Genomic DNA, 16,882 nt, shown 5'->3' with positions numbered 1-16,882 from the left:
ACAAAGAAATGATTTCTGAACAATAATTGTTACCAAAAATTGTAACTAAATACGTATTTTCTGAAAAAAATTATATAATAATATACTTACAATCATAAAATGTATAAAAAAAAATAAAAAAATAGTAAATTCCATTGGGGATCGAACCCGCTTCCCGTCGATCCCTTCGATCGAAAATCGAAGTGCTTTCCCATCGCGCCACCTTCACGTATCTGTCATGTGGGAATATACACCAACTGAACGTTTATACCATAAACTTTTTGACAGTTGTTTATTACTTATATGAATTTAATCAAACTAGTTTGATTTTTGTGTAATTAAAGGAATATTTTGTGGAATAACAATATATTAGGTGAATATTGGTAGAAATTTTGATGGTAATCAAATTGTGTAAACCAAAGCATTACATACTATTTTGGTAGATTCATTTTAAATTTTCCAAATAGGCAGGTACCTATGTAATTTTTTATTAGGATACTGAAACATTTACAATTATTACGTACCTGTCGCTTTTAAAAACTATTTAAAAAGTCACTACAATTATAAACTTGCTTCTTTCTCTGCCATCACAACAATAAAAACTAATATACACAACATTTGTTTATCCATAATCTCCATATTGAGCAATTATTGACAGATGATTTTAACACCCAATCAGATCCCGTATAACGTTTGAGCGACTAAGGGAGCGTTCAAGTATTACGTAACGCGATTTTTGAAGATTTTTGACCCCCTCCCCCCCATTAGAGTGCGTAACGCACTCTAATGGGCGTTTAACTATTGCGTAACGCAATTTTTGAAGATTTTTGACCCCCCCCCCCCAACCTGCGTTACGTAATACTTGAACGGCCCCTAATACCATACTGTCGGTGTGCGCATGCGCCCGGGAAAATAAATTAAGAAGTATAACTTCATAAACTATTTCCTCATTAGAAAAATTCGTATTAGTAATTGTAACAATGGTACTGGAACTATAAAAATAATATATTGTCAAATGTTTAAGCAAGTTTAGTTTCAAAGTCACAGCCAACTAGGTAGAATGTTGTATGTTACATAAAATATCATTTAATTACAATACTAAAATACAGGGCGTTCCTTTTAAGAAAACTCAGGAAATACTCAGTCCGAGTTACGGCCAACCCTGTATACTACAATTAAACATTTTGCTACATTAATAAAAAATTTAACAATAATAGAATTTATTATAAATCATTTGAACATAAATAGAGTTTTTGCTGTCAAATCACTAAAATTCTACAGGGTGTGAATGTTGCTACGAAATTAATAAAAATCGTAATTATCTTTTAAACTACCCCGTATTATTCTACAAAACGTTATATTTTAAGAAAGAAGACATCGAGGAGAATCCAAAAATGTACAGGGTGTTCCGTTAAAATAACGAAGTTATAGGCAACTTCCGGTATAATCGGAAGTAGCAAATATATGAAAATATTTTCATTAAACAAATCACTTTTCAAAACCCCTTCATTCCAATTTTCATTATTCAGTTACCTCTAGTTCTCGAGATATTTCTAATAGGCCGTTTATCTGCCTCACCCTGTATAGTTTACCCAATTTCTATTCAAAGGGTCTATTGAACTGTGTTAAATAAACATAGATTTGCTCTAAAATCTAGTCATACTTCTAAAACTGGAGCGAAAAATATTTCTTGTCATGTAACACTCAACACGATGGTCAGTGTTTGAGACACACAAAATGAAAGAGGCCGCGTTGCTCAGAATCGGATGAGATGTGGGGGTGGTGCTTTGGATCATTCTTACTAGTACATAAACAAAAATAAAATTGGAGAAAAAGAAAGTAAGATAATAGCTACTAGAGCTAAACCAGAAATCTGAATAACAAAGAAAACAAGTTAAAAACAATTTGCCAAAAAGACGCCACTTTGTCTTTTCTTCGAGAGACAAAGAAAACTCTTAAAACCAAAATACATATCTAGCCAAATAACAAGAAGCAATTACACGTACCTCGTATTGTCAGAGAAATCAAAAGTGCAATGTTGTTACATATTTATTATTATATACTAGAAATGGATATATTTATTTATTTACGGGCCTTGCCCATTATTACAAAATAATTTGAGAGTACCGAAAAAGTTAATGAGCTGTAAACACGTAGTGTCTCGGCTCTTGATATTTTGCCTATTACCAGTGAAACTACCAGTTTTTAATTATAGTGAAAGTGATCAAACTAACTTTAAACTGTAAGTTTTATACCACATGTATTATTTAATCGTATGTTTGCGTATTTAAACCAGTTTTATTAGTTTATATTCCTGTCTACTGCAGCAGTTATTGTAAATAGACACGGGCTTATGGATTATAAACAATTTACCAGTTTGTTTTTTGCGGGAAACGAAAGTAATTAGTTTCGGTAGTACCGTAAATAAATTATCAATATGTCATCAGATGTTACTATACAGAATGTCCCAGCGAATAAATCTTATTCTACCGCAGTTGCACAGCAAAATTTCTTCCCAGGAAAAGAAAACGCAATACTTTTTAGCGCTATTAATAATACACCACTTCAAGATTACCTTATTTCTTTAGGTAACTTAATAAATCCCAAAAATATCTTATTCTCGTCTCGCCTATCTAATAATCGAATATGCATGTATTTAAGTAGCAAACAAGCTGTTGAGGATTTTATGACAAACTATGGTTCTATAGAGGTACATGGGGAAATAGTCAGGGCTAGAAGGCTCATAACGCCTGCAGAAAGAATGGTGCTATCAAATGTTTGTCCAAGTATCCCACACGAAGTAATCATCCAAGAATTAAAACATCTCGGCCTAAACTTAGTTTCTCCAATTACTTTCTTAAAGATCAGTCTCTCTTCCAGAATATAGCCATATAAAAAGTTTTAGAAGGCAAGTGTTTATTAGTCCGCATAACACGACGATCCCAGATTCAATTCTTCTAAATTATGATAATACTAATAATAGACCAGGGCGCATCTGTAAAAATATTAGTACATTTGGACGTTGAGAAGTGACTCAAATTTTTTTGCAAAAATTGTTTGAAAATAACTCAAATAATAATATTTGAGTTATCCTCCCTGTCAAAAAGGTCCGGAACATTGTTTAAATAATTAAAATGTCAAAAAATGAAGGAAAAATTCGATTTTTTTCTTGGTTTTGTGATTATAACTTTAAAAGTATTCATTTTCGAGAAAAGTTGTACTGACATAAAAGTTGCGTAATTAAATTTTTTACAATATAGAATTGGTTAGAAATTTAAAAAATAGTCACCCTTGTTGCAAAATAACAATAATTCTTAAAAAACCATACAAAAACAAGTATTCGCATTTTACGTTTTTCAACCATTTATGCTACACTTAGGACCTTCATATTTCACCCAGAAAAACTTTATGATACAGTAAAACAATACTGTAAATTTCTTTAAGATCGGTTCTACATATTTTGCAAAATAAATTTTGCAATCCAGCTTTCGCAAAAAAAATTCATTTTTTCAAAATGTTACAGGACTAAAAATAAAGCAGATAGCAAGTTGAAATTTTTTTTTGTATAGAAGTGTATTGCAACTTTCATATGCAATTTGCAAAATTAAAATCGATTAACCACCACGGCGTCAGGAATTTTTTTAAATAAACATTAATTATTGGTGCTACGCGCAGGACAGCGGATAGTTTGCTCTGATTGGGCATTTTAGTGACCTTTGATAATGATGGATACATTTTAATTTTTATTAAATTTCGATATAAATAAATAAATTTGTTTATTGCAAAATAAAAACACATACTCTATCTTTTAAAATAACACTTTTTTTAGCAAAAACTTTCATTGTTCATATATTTTAACTTAGAGAATAAAAGTTTATTATTTTTAAACATATGCAATTGTTTAAACAATATTTCACAAACAATAATAAAATTAATTTGATTTTTGTGGAATTAAAATATTAAAATTCAACAAAATATAGAGTAAGAAAATAATATATTAGATAAAGATTGGAAGAAATTTTGGTGGAAATCATCTTGTGTGAATCGAACACCGCTGTCCTGCGCGTAGCACCAAAAATTAATGTTTATTTAAAAAATTTCCTGACGCCGTGGTAATTAATCGATTTTAATCTTGCAAATTGCAAATGAAAGATACAGTACACTTCTATAAGAAAAAAAATTCCACTTGCTATCTGCTTTATTTTCAGTCCTGCAACATTTTAAACAAATGAATTTTTTTTGCGAAAGCTGGATTGCAAAATCTATTAAACCGATCGTAATGAAATTTACAGTGTTGGTTTACTTACTATATCATAAAGTTTTTCTCGGTAAAATATGAAGGTCCTAAGTGTAGCGTAAATGGTTGAAAAACTTAAAATGCAAATACTTGTTTTTGTATGGTTTTTTTTCGCAATTATTGCTATTTTGCAACAAGGGTGACCATTTTTTAAATTTGTAACCAATTCTGTATTATAGGAAATTTAATTACGCAACTTTTATGTCGATACAACTTTTTTCATAAATGAATAGTTTTAAAGTTATAATCAAAAAACCAATAAAAAAATTGAATTTTTCCTTCATATTTTGACATTTTGATTATTTAAACAATGTTCCGGACCATTTTGAGTGGGAGGATAACTCAAATATTATTATTTGAGTTATTTTCAAGCAATTACTGTAAAAAAATTAAAGTCACCTCTCAACGTCCATCTCAAAACAGATGCGCCCTGGACTATAATAGAATATTCATTTCGCAGGATAGTATGACATGCTATATCTGTAAACAAATGGTCACATTGCTAGTAACTGTTCAAGCAATAAAAATTCTTCTTCTCAGCCTTCAGGACCCTTAGCCTCTTACCAATGCTGGTAATCAAGTAGACCAAACTTCTAATAATGATCAACATAAAAATACCGAAATATTTCTACAGGTATCCACACCAAACACCTCTAACTCTACATCAGTGGAAATTATACCTAGATATATATAAATATATACCTAATGCCTAGATATATATCGTTTCTGAAGCAGCCCAAGATTTAAAAACTAACGAAAATACTCCACTGGAATCTTCTGCTACAGCCGAAAATATAGAGATAATTTCACAGACTTCACTAGCGATCACGAAAGAATCACCCTGTCCCTCCACCAAACGAACCATAGAGGAAACATTATCTCCACCTGTCGAAAATATTGTTGATAATCAAACATTTCTTCTTCCTGCTGAGCCTCATAAAACCAAAACTCAAAATAATAAAAAACCTAAACGCTCATTACCTATCCCGGAATCGCTTGAATGATATCTAAGTAAACAATCGACACCGTCCATTTTAAGCTATGACCAATTAATGATGCTTATTGAAAATATTCAAGGCAGCCAATCTTCTATCGAAATTGTTAAAGAATTCACATCTGATTTCCTTGGCCTCATAAATTTGCTTACCCTCTCTTATCAATATATTCCAGACAGAGCCACAAAACATCGTTTTACAAGGCTAAAAACCCTACTGATACGTTTTCTCGGTGAAGACGCTACTACTGAGAGTGATCTCTCTTCAACTGAAACATAACATTCAACTCAATTTTACAGTGGAATGATGGACTTTTCCATCGCTTACCAATGCTCAATATCATTCAATCAGAACACTGTCCCGAAATTATATGTCTACAGGAAAAGAATCTTGTATCTTCTAACCCATATTCGCCAAAACGTTTTACATGCTTTCGTAAAGACCGAACTAACACAGCTCTCGCAAGTGGGGGAGTTGCAATTTTAGTACCACTTATTTCGATTTTACCGCATTGCAGTACAGCTGAATTACTCGCTCTCTACAGAGCACTTGAGTTTTCTAACGACAATAACATAACTAGGGTAGTGATTCTTTCGGATTCGCTTAGTGCGATAACATCGGTCAGTGGCGAAGCGTCCATGTAACCACTGTTACCATTGGTAACAGTTACAAATCTTGCAAATAAATATTTTATGACTATATACGAAATAATTTCATTTATATTTTTTACCAACAGAAATACTTGTTATAGTACCTAATTCAGTAAATACCCAACTAGACGCACGAAAATATTGGCGAGATATGTGAATCCATGACACGTTATCATATGCCGTTACCAATACTGGCACTGGTAACTGTAACGCAGGAGAAACCTCGCCATGCATCGCTCGGGACTAGCTCTGAAAATTTTGAAGGACTGACGGGTCTAGAGACGGCGCGCGGGCACGCGGTGCATATCAGTATTGTTACCATTTTGAAGATTGGTAAAACGTTGGTTTAGTATGTTTAGCACCTATTACAGATTACAGTGTGCGTGCATTTAAACATGGAAGAGTGTTGCTACGTATTGCGTAATTGATCAACTACTTGAAAAGTCATTCTACTTGTATATTTTTTTATATATTATTTTAAAGAAAAAAATGATATTATTGAAAATGGAAGAATTAAAATATAAACAATAGTTTTCAACATCTGTTCTTTTTCCTACTTGTTCATTTTTTTATGTTAATTTTATGGTAGAATAATATGTTTAGTTTGTTTATTATTTATTGTTATACCTGTTACATATACATAATTACATACATATAATTTGGGAATAGTGATATGTTTAATTTTATCCCACAGGATTGAAAACAAAAACTTATACTTGGGAGGTTCAAAATATTTTTTTAAATAGGATTTTTTTACATCTGGTTTTGGTAACACTTTAGAAAAAGTCACGCGTCGCCACTGACATCGGTACAAAAGATATATCCAAATCATCCAATTGAAAAAATGATTAAGTTGGAGCTTCACTTATCTCAAAAATGGTAGAATAGTCAACTTCATTTGGATTCCTTCCCACGTGGGCATTAGTGGAAATGAAGATGCAGACTCAAGTGCGTGTAGTGCAGTGACTAGTGCGGATTCAGAAACGGTATTAAAATGTGTCCCTAATGACTTAATAGTGTTGATAAAACAATATGTGTTAAATGAATGGCTCGATGAATGGCAAAATTCAAATTCAAAGCTCAGGCAAATTAAAGATACAGTAAAAAAAGTCAAAACAGTTTATAAAAGTTGTTATGAGCAAGCAGTTTCAACCGCCTACGACTTAGCCTTACCAGGCTTACTCACTCATATTTGTTCTCAAGATCTGAACCACCTATTTGTGAATCGTGTAACACACAACTAACTGTCAAACATTGAATGCCAAAATATACACAAGAACGGATTGATTTTAATATCTTGTCAAATATGTCAGTTCTGGGTGCCAATAATAAAGAACCAAAAAATTTAATTGACTTTTTAAAAACAATTGGTGTATTCAATAAAATCTAACAAGTTTTTGTAGATAATGCATGTAACCTTACCTTTGTACTATACTTATATTGTACCACATTTTTGTTTAACCTATTATGTATTGTTCCGTCGCTAATAACCATTAGGTGGATGCGACTTTTTCTTAATAAAAAAAAATAATTTAAGAGCTAAAATATACATTAAACCTCAAAATAAATTATAAAAGTATGTAAATACACTTAATTAAAATCACTAAATATCAACATATCACAGATAATAAATTGACAACATATCACAGACAATGATAACATATCACAGATAATAAATTGACATTTATTTGAACACTTAACACTAAATCGCCTAACTACCTATAAATATACTTATACATTTATAAATTAGTGTTCTACCCTAAGCGTTAAATTTTTAACAAAACACATACAGCGTCTTTATACTTACACTGAAATCAATGTTCGGAGACACAAGTTATTGGCTGTTCTTACAGACTTTGAACTAAAACTATTATACTTTACATTAGTTCTACAAAAAGGTTGTTGAAACATGAGGTGAAATCTAGTATTCCTGGATGGCACTGCCAAACCAATAGAGTACAGTAGATCTGGGCAATCAGCAATACCATTAAAATTTTTTTAAAGGTTATGTAAGTCCTTGCATTGCCTGCGAATCTGAAGAGGAGTGAGAGAAAATCTTGTGTGAAGTGAATCATAGTTGTAATGGTAGTTATCAGGGGGATCCACTCCAGCCTTAAAGGCCAAATACCGCAAAAATCTTCTTTGCACTTGTTCTAGTTTATGTACATGGCATGTATAGAGGGGATTCCAGACTGAAAAAGCATATTCCAACAGGGGTCTGACCAATGAACAATACAATAGGCGGATTGCTGAGATATTTGTGAAATCTCTTGTACATCTCTTGACAAAGCCAACCATTTTAAGGGCTCTAGAAATATTCTCTGCGATATGACATTTGAAGCATAGAGCATTGTCAAGTAAGACTCCAAGATCCTTAGTAGCTGACATATTGATCAAGATGGTGTTAGAAATTGCATAGGAAAAAGCTAAGGGGAAACGCCTCTTCGAGAAATACATAGTGAGGGATTTGTTTAGGTTTAAATCCATGCAATTTCTTTCACACCAGTGCACTAGTCTGGACAAATCTGACTGCAAAGGTTGTTGAAACATGAGGTGAAATCTAGTATTCCAAAAGTTGATACAATCAGTGGTAGAAGAGACAGCCTTGAAGCATTTCAGGTCATCAGCAAAACATAGAAATTCGGAATATTGAAAGCAACTATGGATGTCGTTTATAAAGATGTTAAATAACAAGGGTCCCAAATGAGACCCTTTAGGCACACCAAAAGGTACTTTTATCTCCTTAGATTTAAAGCCTTTGACCTTTACTATTTGAGATCTATCAGACAAATAGCTGATATATCAGATCCAGCTCAACAAACCACCACCCAAACCTGCTATCCTCAGCTTATTCAATAAAATTTTATGATTTACCCTGTCAAATGCCTTAGAAAATTCAGTGTATATGTTACAGTTCAAGTTGATTCTCAGTTAGAGTTGACTCCAACTAGTTGGAGTCAACTCCAACTGAAACGAGCAGTAAAAGTTGATTTTAAAAATTTAACTCAACTTTTACTAGTTGGAGTTGACTCTTCCTGGATCGATTCAGTAAATGTTGATTATACGAGAATCTCAAGTGCATTTTTGATGAGTGTGCGTTTCTTTGTTTTGACCGTTTCAACTACTTATTAGTATAGTCTGTAACGTCGCCCCCGTTAGGTAAATTATTCTGATTCGATTTTTTGCACAAACTTACTCAAAGAAATACATCCGTATAACAATCCTTATAACAAATACACAGGGGGTCACGCGGTACCGCGGTCGAAAAATTGTTTAACCAATTTTTGTTAACCAAATTCACAAAAATAATTTTTATCTACTCTATCTCATATTATAATGTAAAGGTTTTATTGTGTGAAAATTGTAAATATAGATAGCAGTACATGAAGGGTTTAAAGTGTGTTTGAAGTAACAATGTATTTTAAATCGGTTTTACTTTTTCGCACTGTTTTTTAGCACACTTTCATATAATTAAACATCCTTAACTTTCGCCTTCGGGAGGAAATCAGACACGCCCTTGCAACGACAACTGAAATGCTCACATAACAGCGACCACGGAAGCAAAGATGGATGACAGAGGAAATATTGGATTTAATGGACGTCAACTAAAAAACAACAAATCTGTAGGAAAAGATGAAATACCAGCTGAGCTATTGAAGTTAATCAAGGAGGAAAACTTAGACCTTCTTCTTGGACTATTTAATAATGTTTACAATACAGGGACTATCCCTAAAATATGGCTTGAATCAGTCTTCATACCACTGCCTAAAAAGAAGAATGCCAAATTATGCCAGGACTTCCGCCTTATAAGTCTATTAAATAACATTCTGAAGCTTTTCTTGCGTATCATACAGAACAGAATATATTATAAAAAATGTGATGAGGTCACCGGTCAAGAAGAATTTGGCTTCAGGAAAGGTATGGGGACACGAGAAGCAATATTCTGTCTTCAAACTCTGGCACAAAGATACAAAGATCAGCAAGCAGACCTTTTTATCTGTTTCATAGATTTTGAGAAAGCGTTCGATAGGGTGAAGCACAAGACCTTAATAGAAAGATTGAACGACATCGGAGTCGACAAAAGAGATTCTAAAATTATAGAGGCTATTTATTGGAATCAGACAGCAATCATAAAGACCAATGGTAATACGTCAAGGCCAATTGAAATACAACGAGGTGTTAGACAGGGTTGTGTGCTATCACCCATACTTTTAACGTCTACTCTGAGGTAATATTTGCAAACTCTTTATCGCATTCTTCAGAAGGAATCAGGATAAACGGGCAGAGTAAATAACATCCGGTATGCAGATGACACAGTATTAATGACTGATTCGGACCATAGTCTGCAGATACTGTTGGATAGGGTTACTGAGAGTTGTGAAAAAATGGGGATGAAGATCAATACTGCGAAAACCAAAGTTATAAGAATATCAAGGAACAAAAATTTACCTCTTCCAATAAATATGTGAAACAACAACAGCTTGAATACGTAAGCCAGTACAAATATCTTGGTTGCTGGTTCAACAATCAACTTGATTATAAACAAGAAGTCAAGAGCGAGAATAGAGGTAGCCCGACAGGGGTTTATCAAAATGAAAAGCTTATTTTGTAACACTAGCATTAATATCAGCCTTAGATGTCGTTTTCTGCATTGATATGTGTGGTCAATACTTTTGTATGGAACGGAGGCCTGGACACAGCACAACACTGATGAACAAGTTGGACGCCTTATTTGAACTCTGGCTTTATAGAAGAGACTTAAAAATACCTTGAACAACCCACACCACCAACGAATATGTTCTGAGGAGAATAGGTACAGATAGGGAACTGCTAAAAATCATTAAAGTCAAAAAAGTTAGCTACCTGGGACACATAATGAGAAACAAAAAGTACCGCCTCACGCAACTGATCATCCAGAGTAAGATTGAAGGAAAACGGGGTCCCGGTAGGCGCCAGATTTCATGGCTTACAAATATCAGAGACTGGACCGGCCTTGATTCAACATCTTTGTTTAGAGCCGCATTGGACAGAGACAGATTTGCCAGTATAGTCGCTAACCTCCACTAAAGGAGAAAGCACCACAAGAAGAAGAACTTTCGCCTTGTCATGGTGATGACATGTGAGCAATAAATTACAAAAAAAGTTTTGACAGTTTTGTGGTTTGACAGAAGTTTGAATTTTTAAATGCCAAAATGGTGCATCTCACTCGCACTCACATTAATAGCTGCGTCAATACGCTCCTAGCACTCATTGTTAATAATTAAAAATAACCGCTTAGTAATAAAATAATAACAAAAATTTCTTCAGTATCTTGTAGGGGGGTCGTTAAAATTCGTATGACAGTAATGACAGATGACTTTTGCATATTGTATGTATACCTACCTAATTACTAAATCTGTAAAGTTTTGATTTATTTTGTATGAATATAATTGCGAAACACTACAGAATTTTACTTTTTGACATAAATTTTATTAATAATAAGATAAATTTTGTACAATATTTTTAATAATTAAAGTAAATAAATTTTAATTTCACTCAAATAAATAATCGATTGCTGCCATTGACCACTTACATTCAATCTCGGTTAATTTGATTAATAATCGCGGCAGGTAAAGTAACATTCTTTCACTACAACAAAGTGTTACTTTACTGCCGAAAATGAGGCAAATGAGTACAATAATGGATGATTTTAGTGACGTTTGGCGATAAAAAATGATTTTAAACAAATTCGCTAAAATAATTTTTTCACTTCGTACAATTTTTTTTTAGATCCTTTGGGCCTTTTTTCTCTAAAATTGACTGTTGTCGAGTTATTAGCGACTTAAATTTTGAAAAACGCCAAAATAACCATTTTTAAGGTTTAATAACTCGGTTAAAGATAATTATTGTGAAAGTCGAGCGAGCGGCCGTGGAGTAACGGCATAATTGCTGGCCTCATACGCCAGTGTACGTGGGTTCGAGCCCTGCCAAAGACAAACCATTTTCATTTCCAATAATGACACGAGCCGTCTCACCGTGCCTCGGAGAGCACGTTAAGCTGTCGGTCCCCCTGGGCTAGTGTACATCGACACTAGTTACTTGAAACAGGGTTAAAGATGTAATTGGCGCCGGAACTGTCCGAAAGGCAAAAATGCCATACGATATTATATATTATGAAACTAAAAAAATCAAAGATTAAAGCTACCTCTATAAGATCCTGAAGAAATTTTTGTCATTATTTCATTAAGATATTATTTTTAATTATCAACAATGAGCGCTAAGCGTGTATTGAGGCGGCCGTCAATGTGAGTGCGAGTGAGATTCACCATTGGACGGCCGGAATGGTGCATCTCTTTAGCACTCACCATTGACGGCCGCCTAATACGCACTTAGCACTCATTGTTAATAATTAAAGATAAAGCTTAGTAATAAAATAGTGACAAAAATTTCTGCTGGATCTTGTAGAGGGGGCTATAAACTTTGGTTTGGTCACTTTCTGACTTTCATAATAATGGATTTTAACCGAGTTATTAAGCCTTGCAAATGGCTATTTTCGCATTTTTCAAATTTTAAATCGCGTATAACTCGACAACAATCAATTTTAGAGAAAAATCACAAAATACCTTTTTTTGCTCAGAATAACCCAAATGATCTAAAAAAATATTGTTCGAAGTGAAAAAATTATTTTTGTGAATTTGTCTTGTTTAAACAATTTATCGATCAAGGTACTGCCTGGCACCCAGTAGATTTGTTATAAGGACCTCTTTTTGAGTAAGTTTGTGCAAAAATTTCGAATCGGAGTAATTTACCTAACGGGGGCGACGATACAGCCTAAACTAATTTGAACATTTTCAGTAACATTTAATTTCTAGAATCGGCTGTTTGTATGAATCAGAATCAACTTTTACTAAATGGCATTGGGAAGAGTATACTTTTCCTAGTTCGAGTCTACTTTTACTAGTAAATGTTGAATATAAATCTTCATTTTATATTTATAATCAACTTTTACTGAAACCAGCCGTTAGAGTTGACTCCAACTAGTTGGAGTCAACTCCAACTGGATAATCAACTTGAACTGTAACATATATATACTGTGTACCTCACCACCACCATCCAAGACATTTGACAGAAACTCACTGTAAACTAGCAAATTAAGCTCAGTAGACCTTCCATTTAGAAATCCATACTGCTGGGGTATTATTGTTGATGATAACACTGATGTAAGATATTTTGTTACTATTTTTTCAAATAGTTTTGGAATTACATTTAAATTGCAAACTGGCCTATAATTGCACACATCAGCTCTATTTCCTGATTTGTATATGGGGGTCAAGAAGGGGTGGGTCTTCCAAAACTCAGGGAAATAACCAGACTTAAAAGAAGAGTTTCTATTATATAGAGAGGACGAGAAAGTACAAAACTACATGCTTTTAGAATAATGGGGGGCATTCCATCTGGTCCTGGACTCTTGTTGGTTTTTAGATTACAAATATCTTCATAAATTGTTGAAATACTGAGATGAAGATTATTTATGCTGATATTATTAAAGGATAAAGATTCAACTGCCTGACAATATTTTGTTGAGTAAACAGTTTTAAAATAATCTGCAAATAGATTTGGAAGATCAGGCCCCAGTTGGCAACTCACCTCATTGTAAAACATTTCAGATGGTAAATCATTAGATTTTCGTTGTGAATTGACATAGGACCAGAATTTTTTCATATTACTCTCATTGACAATAGCATTTTCCGAGCTGGACACAAATTCATTGTAACAAGTTTTAGATAAGACTTTACATTGTGATCTTAATCTTGAAAAAGTAATATAATCATACTTACTCCTAGATTCTTTAAATGCTTTTGCATTTTTAAAATAATAACATTTTTTAATTCTTGAGAGAACCATCTTGGAAAGTAACCTTAAGACACTTTCTTTTGTGGTACTACCATGTGTATAACTGAGTAAAGAACATCGTAAAAAATATTAAGCATATCATTGATGGAATGTTTTAATAATATCATATCCCAATTAACTTTCCCAAGATAGCTATTTAACAAATTAAAGTTTGCAGACTTTAAGTCATAATAATATTCATCCTTGGTTGCATTAAGTAGATTAGTGTGACTACCTGATATTCTTAATGTTACATTCAGGGGTGGCTGGTAACTATCCTCAGGGACCAGAGCATCATCTGCCAAAGTCACAACTACAGAAAGGGTATTCGAACCAAAAACCAGGTCTAGGGTTTCGCCCAAATTGTTGGGAACATTGTTAAGTTGGTACAAATTGTGAAAAGCACAAAGTTTGACATCACCTCATTTGATTCGGCATCCTGGTGCAAAGTATCTGGAGAGTAGATAATAATAATAATAATAGCTTTATTGCCCAACAGTTTCCCATTTATAGGACAAATACAGAAAAAAAATCACATAATTCATTAGTATAATATCTACAAAGTAATAGTAGAGACCTAATCTAAGTAAAGAGAAGCCATTTTTAACAAATCATTAAGTGAGCACGAAAAAATATCACAATGATTGCAAATACTATTATAATTCTTACACATGACGAAAAGAGGCGATTTAACTAATATATTTGTTCTTGCTCTTGGACACTTAAATAAAACGTTTGATCTAGATCTAACTCGAGGAACGTTGAAATTAATTTGTGCTAATAAATCACTACAGTCAATACTGTTATGTAATAATTTATACAAAAATGTTAATGAACTAATTTCTCTCCTTAATTCTAAACTAACCATGTCAACTCTACAACATAATATATTATTATCACATCCACGGTTAGGATAGATTCCATCAATTTTAAATATCAGATATTTTATAAGTTTTCTCTGTACTTTTTCAATATCTTTTGTATAACAATTATATATAGGATACCAAACTAAACTGCAATATTCTAATTTTGGACGTACTAGAGAATAGTATAATAATTTTATTGGTGTTATGTTGGTGAAGTTTCTGCAATTCCTAATAATGAAACCGTACATTCTCATAGCTTCAGAAACTTTTTGTTCAATATGCAAATTGAAAGTTAACTTGCAGTCAAAAATGACACCTAAGTCTTTGAGGCTATTACATTTTTCCAAAACAGAGTTCTGAATTATATAGTTAAAGTTAACTGTCGTCAATTTCCTGCAAAAACTCACTACTTTACATTTTGCAGAATTTAATAGTAGTTTGTTATTAGTACACCATGTATCAATAGCAGTTAAGTTACGCTGAAGTTCTAAACAATCGCCAATAGTGTCGATCTTACAGAAAATTTTCAAGTCGTCCGCAAAACACAATTTTTTACAGTTAATTTCTTGAAACAAATCATTAATATAAAGTAAAAATAATAACGGTCCTAGATTGGAGCCTTGCGGAACACCAGACTTAGACAGAATTAAATCTGACTTAAAGCCATTATAGAATACATACTGTCTCCTTTCTATTAAATAACTACCAAAGAATTTAATTAAATTAACAGAAAATCCTAAATTTGATAACTTGGATAATAAATACGGATGAACCACCTTATCAAATGCCTTCGAGAAATCTGTATATACGACATCAATTTGTCCTTGTTCATCTAATACTTCAGAAATAAATTGTGTCATCACTACCAGGTTTGTGACGGTAGATCGTTTATCTATGAATCCGTGTTGAAAAGGTGCAATATAGCCGCGAACACACGGATATATACAATTATACAGAACAGAGAGACAGGTCTGTAATTAGATATATCAGATTTAACTCCATTTTTAAATATAGGACATACTTTTGACTCTTTCCATATTTCAGGATATTTTCCAGTTTCCAAAGACAAGTTAAACAGTTTTTGAAGCGGTTTGACAAATATTCGTGTACAATCTTTAACTAGAAATGCTGGAATATTATCTGGACCAGTCGTCATTTTATTTTTTAATCTTTTAAAAGCTTCCAGAATTTCATTTTCTTCAAATTTCAAAAAATTAATGGTTGGTAAATTAAAACCCTGAACGCTGATGTCCTCTGGTTCATTATTGTCAGTAGATACATATATACTTTTTCAAAAAATGTTTTAAAAGCGTTGACAATATCCTGGGGATTATCAAAAGTATTTCCCTCATAGCACATTTCACCTGGAATTCGCGATGACTTATTTTTAGTATGTACATAGGACCAAAATGATTTTGTTTCAATGGTAATACTGTCTTGAATGTTTTCAATGTAATTGTTATATGCAGTTTTAATTTGCTGTTTAATAACTTTGCGCAATCTTTTAAATTCTATGTGATATATTTCGTTTCCTGTTTTTCTATACTTTTGACGGTTTTTGGCTTTGAGTTTAATATTTTTAATAATATCTGAGTGATACCAATTTGGATACTTATGTTTATAATTTTTGTATACCGGAACATATCTATCAACTATTGTATACAATATATTATAAAATTGCTTTAATGCTATATTTACATCATCGTAATTATCTAAAAAGTCCCAATTAGTTTGTAATAGTTCAGAATACAGAGAAGTGAAATTTGCTTTCCGAAAATTATACATTTTCGAATTAGAATTTGGTAAAAACCTAATTTCCTTTTTTCCCAAATTATTAATCCTTATCATAAGTGCAGGATGATGACCATCTTCTTTAACCAGTGAAAAATCATCATGAATAATATCACATTTCTCTGATGACATTACTAAATCCAACAAACGACCTAAGTTATTAGGCACATCATTGTATCGAACTAAATTAAATAAACTTAAAAAATCTAATACAGTTGATGTTTTTATATCTAATCTGCTTTGATCTACAAACTTGGGTACATTGAAGTCACCTAATATAACAATGGTTTCATTAAATATATCCAGTTGTTCTAAACATTCAAAAAAGTATTCGAAGTCTTCAGAACTTAACTTATCAATAATATAAAGAACTAAAACATAAAATTTTCTATAACCAACACAACATTTTACAGCTAACATATCGATTAGGGG

The sequence above is a fragment of the Diabrotica virgifera genome, chromosome 10 (assembly GCF_917563875.1).
Source record: "Diabrotica virgifera virgifera chromosome 10, PGI_DIABVI_V3a".
NCBI classification, from domain to species: Eukaryota; Metazoa; Arthropoda; class Insecta; order Coleoptera; family Chrysomelidae; genus Diabrotica; species Diabrotica virgifera.
Note: the sequence above shows the minus strand (reverse complement) of the source record.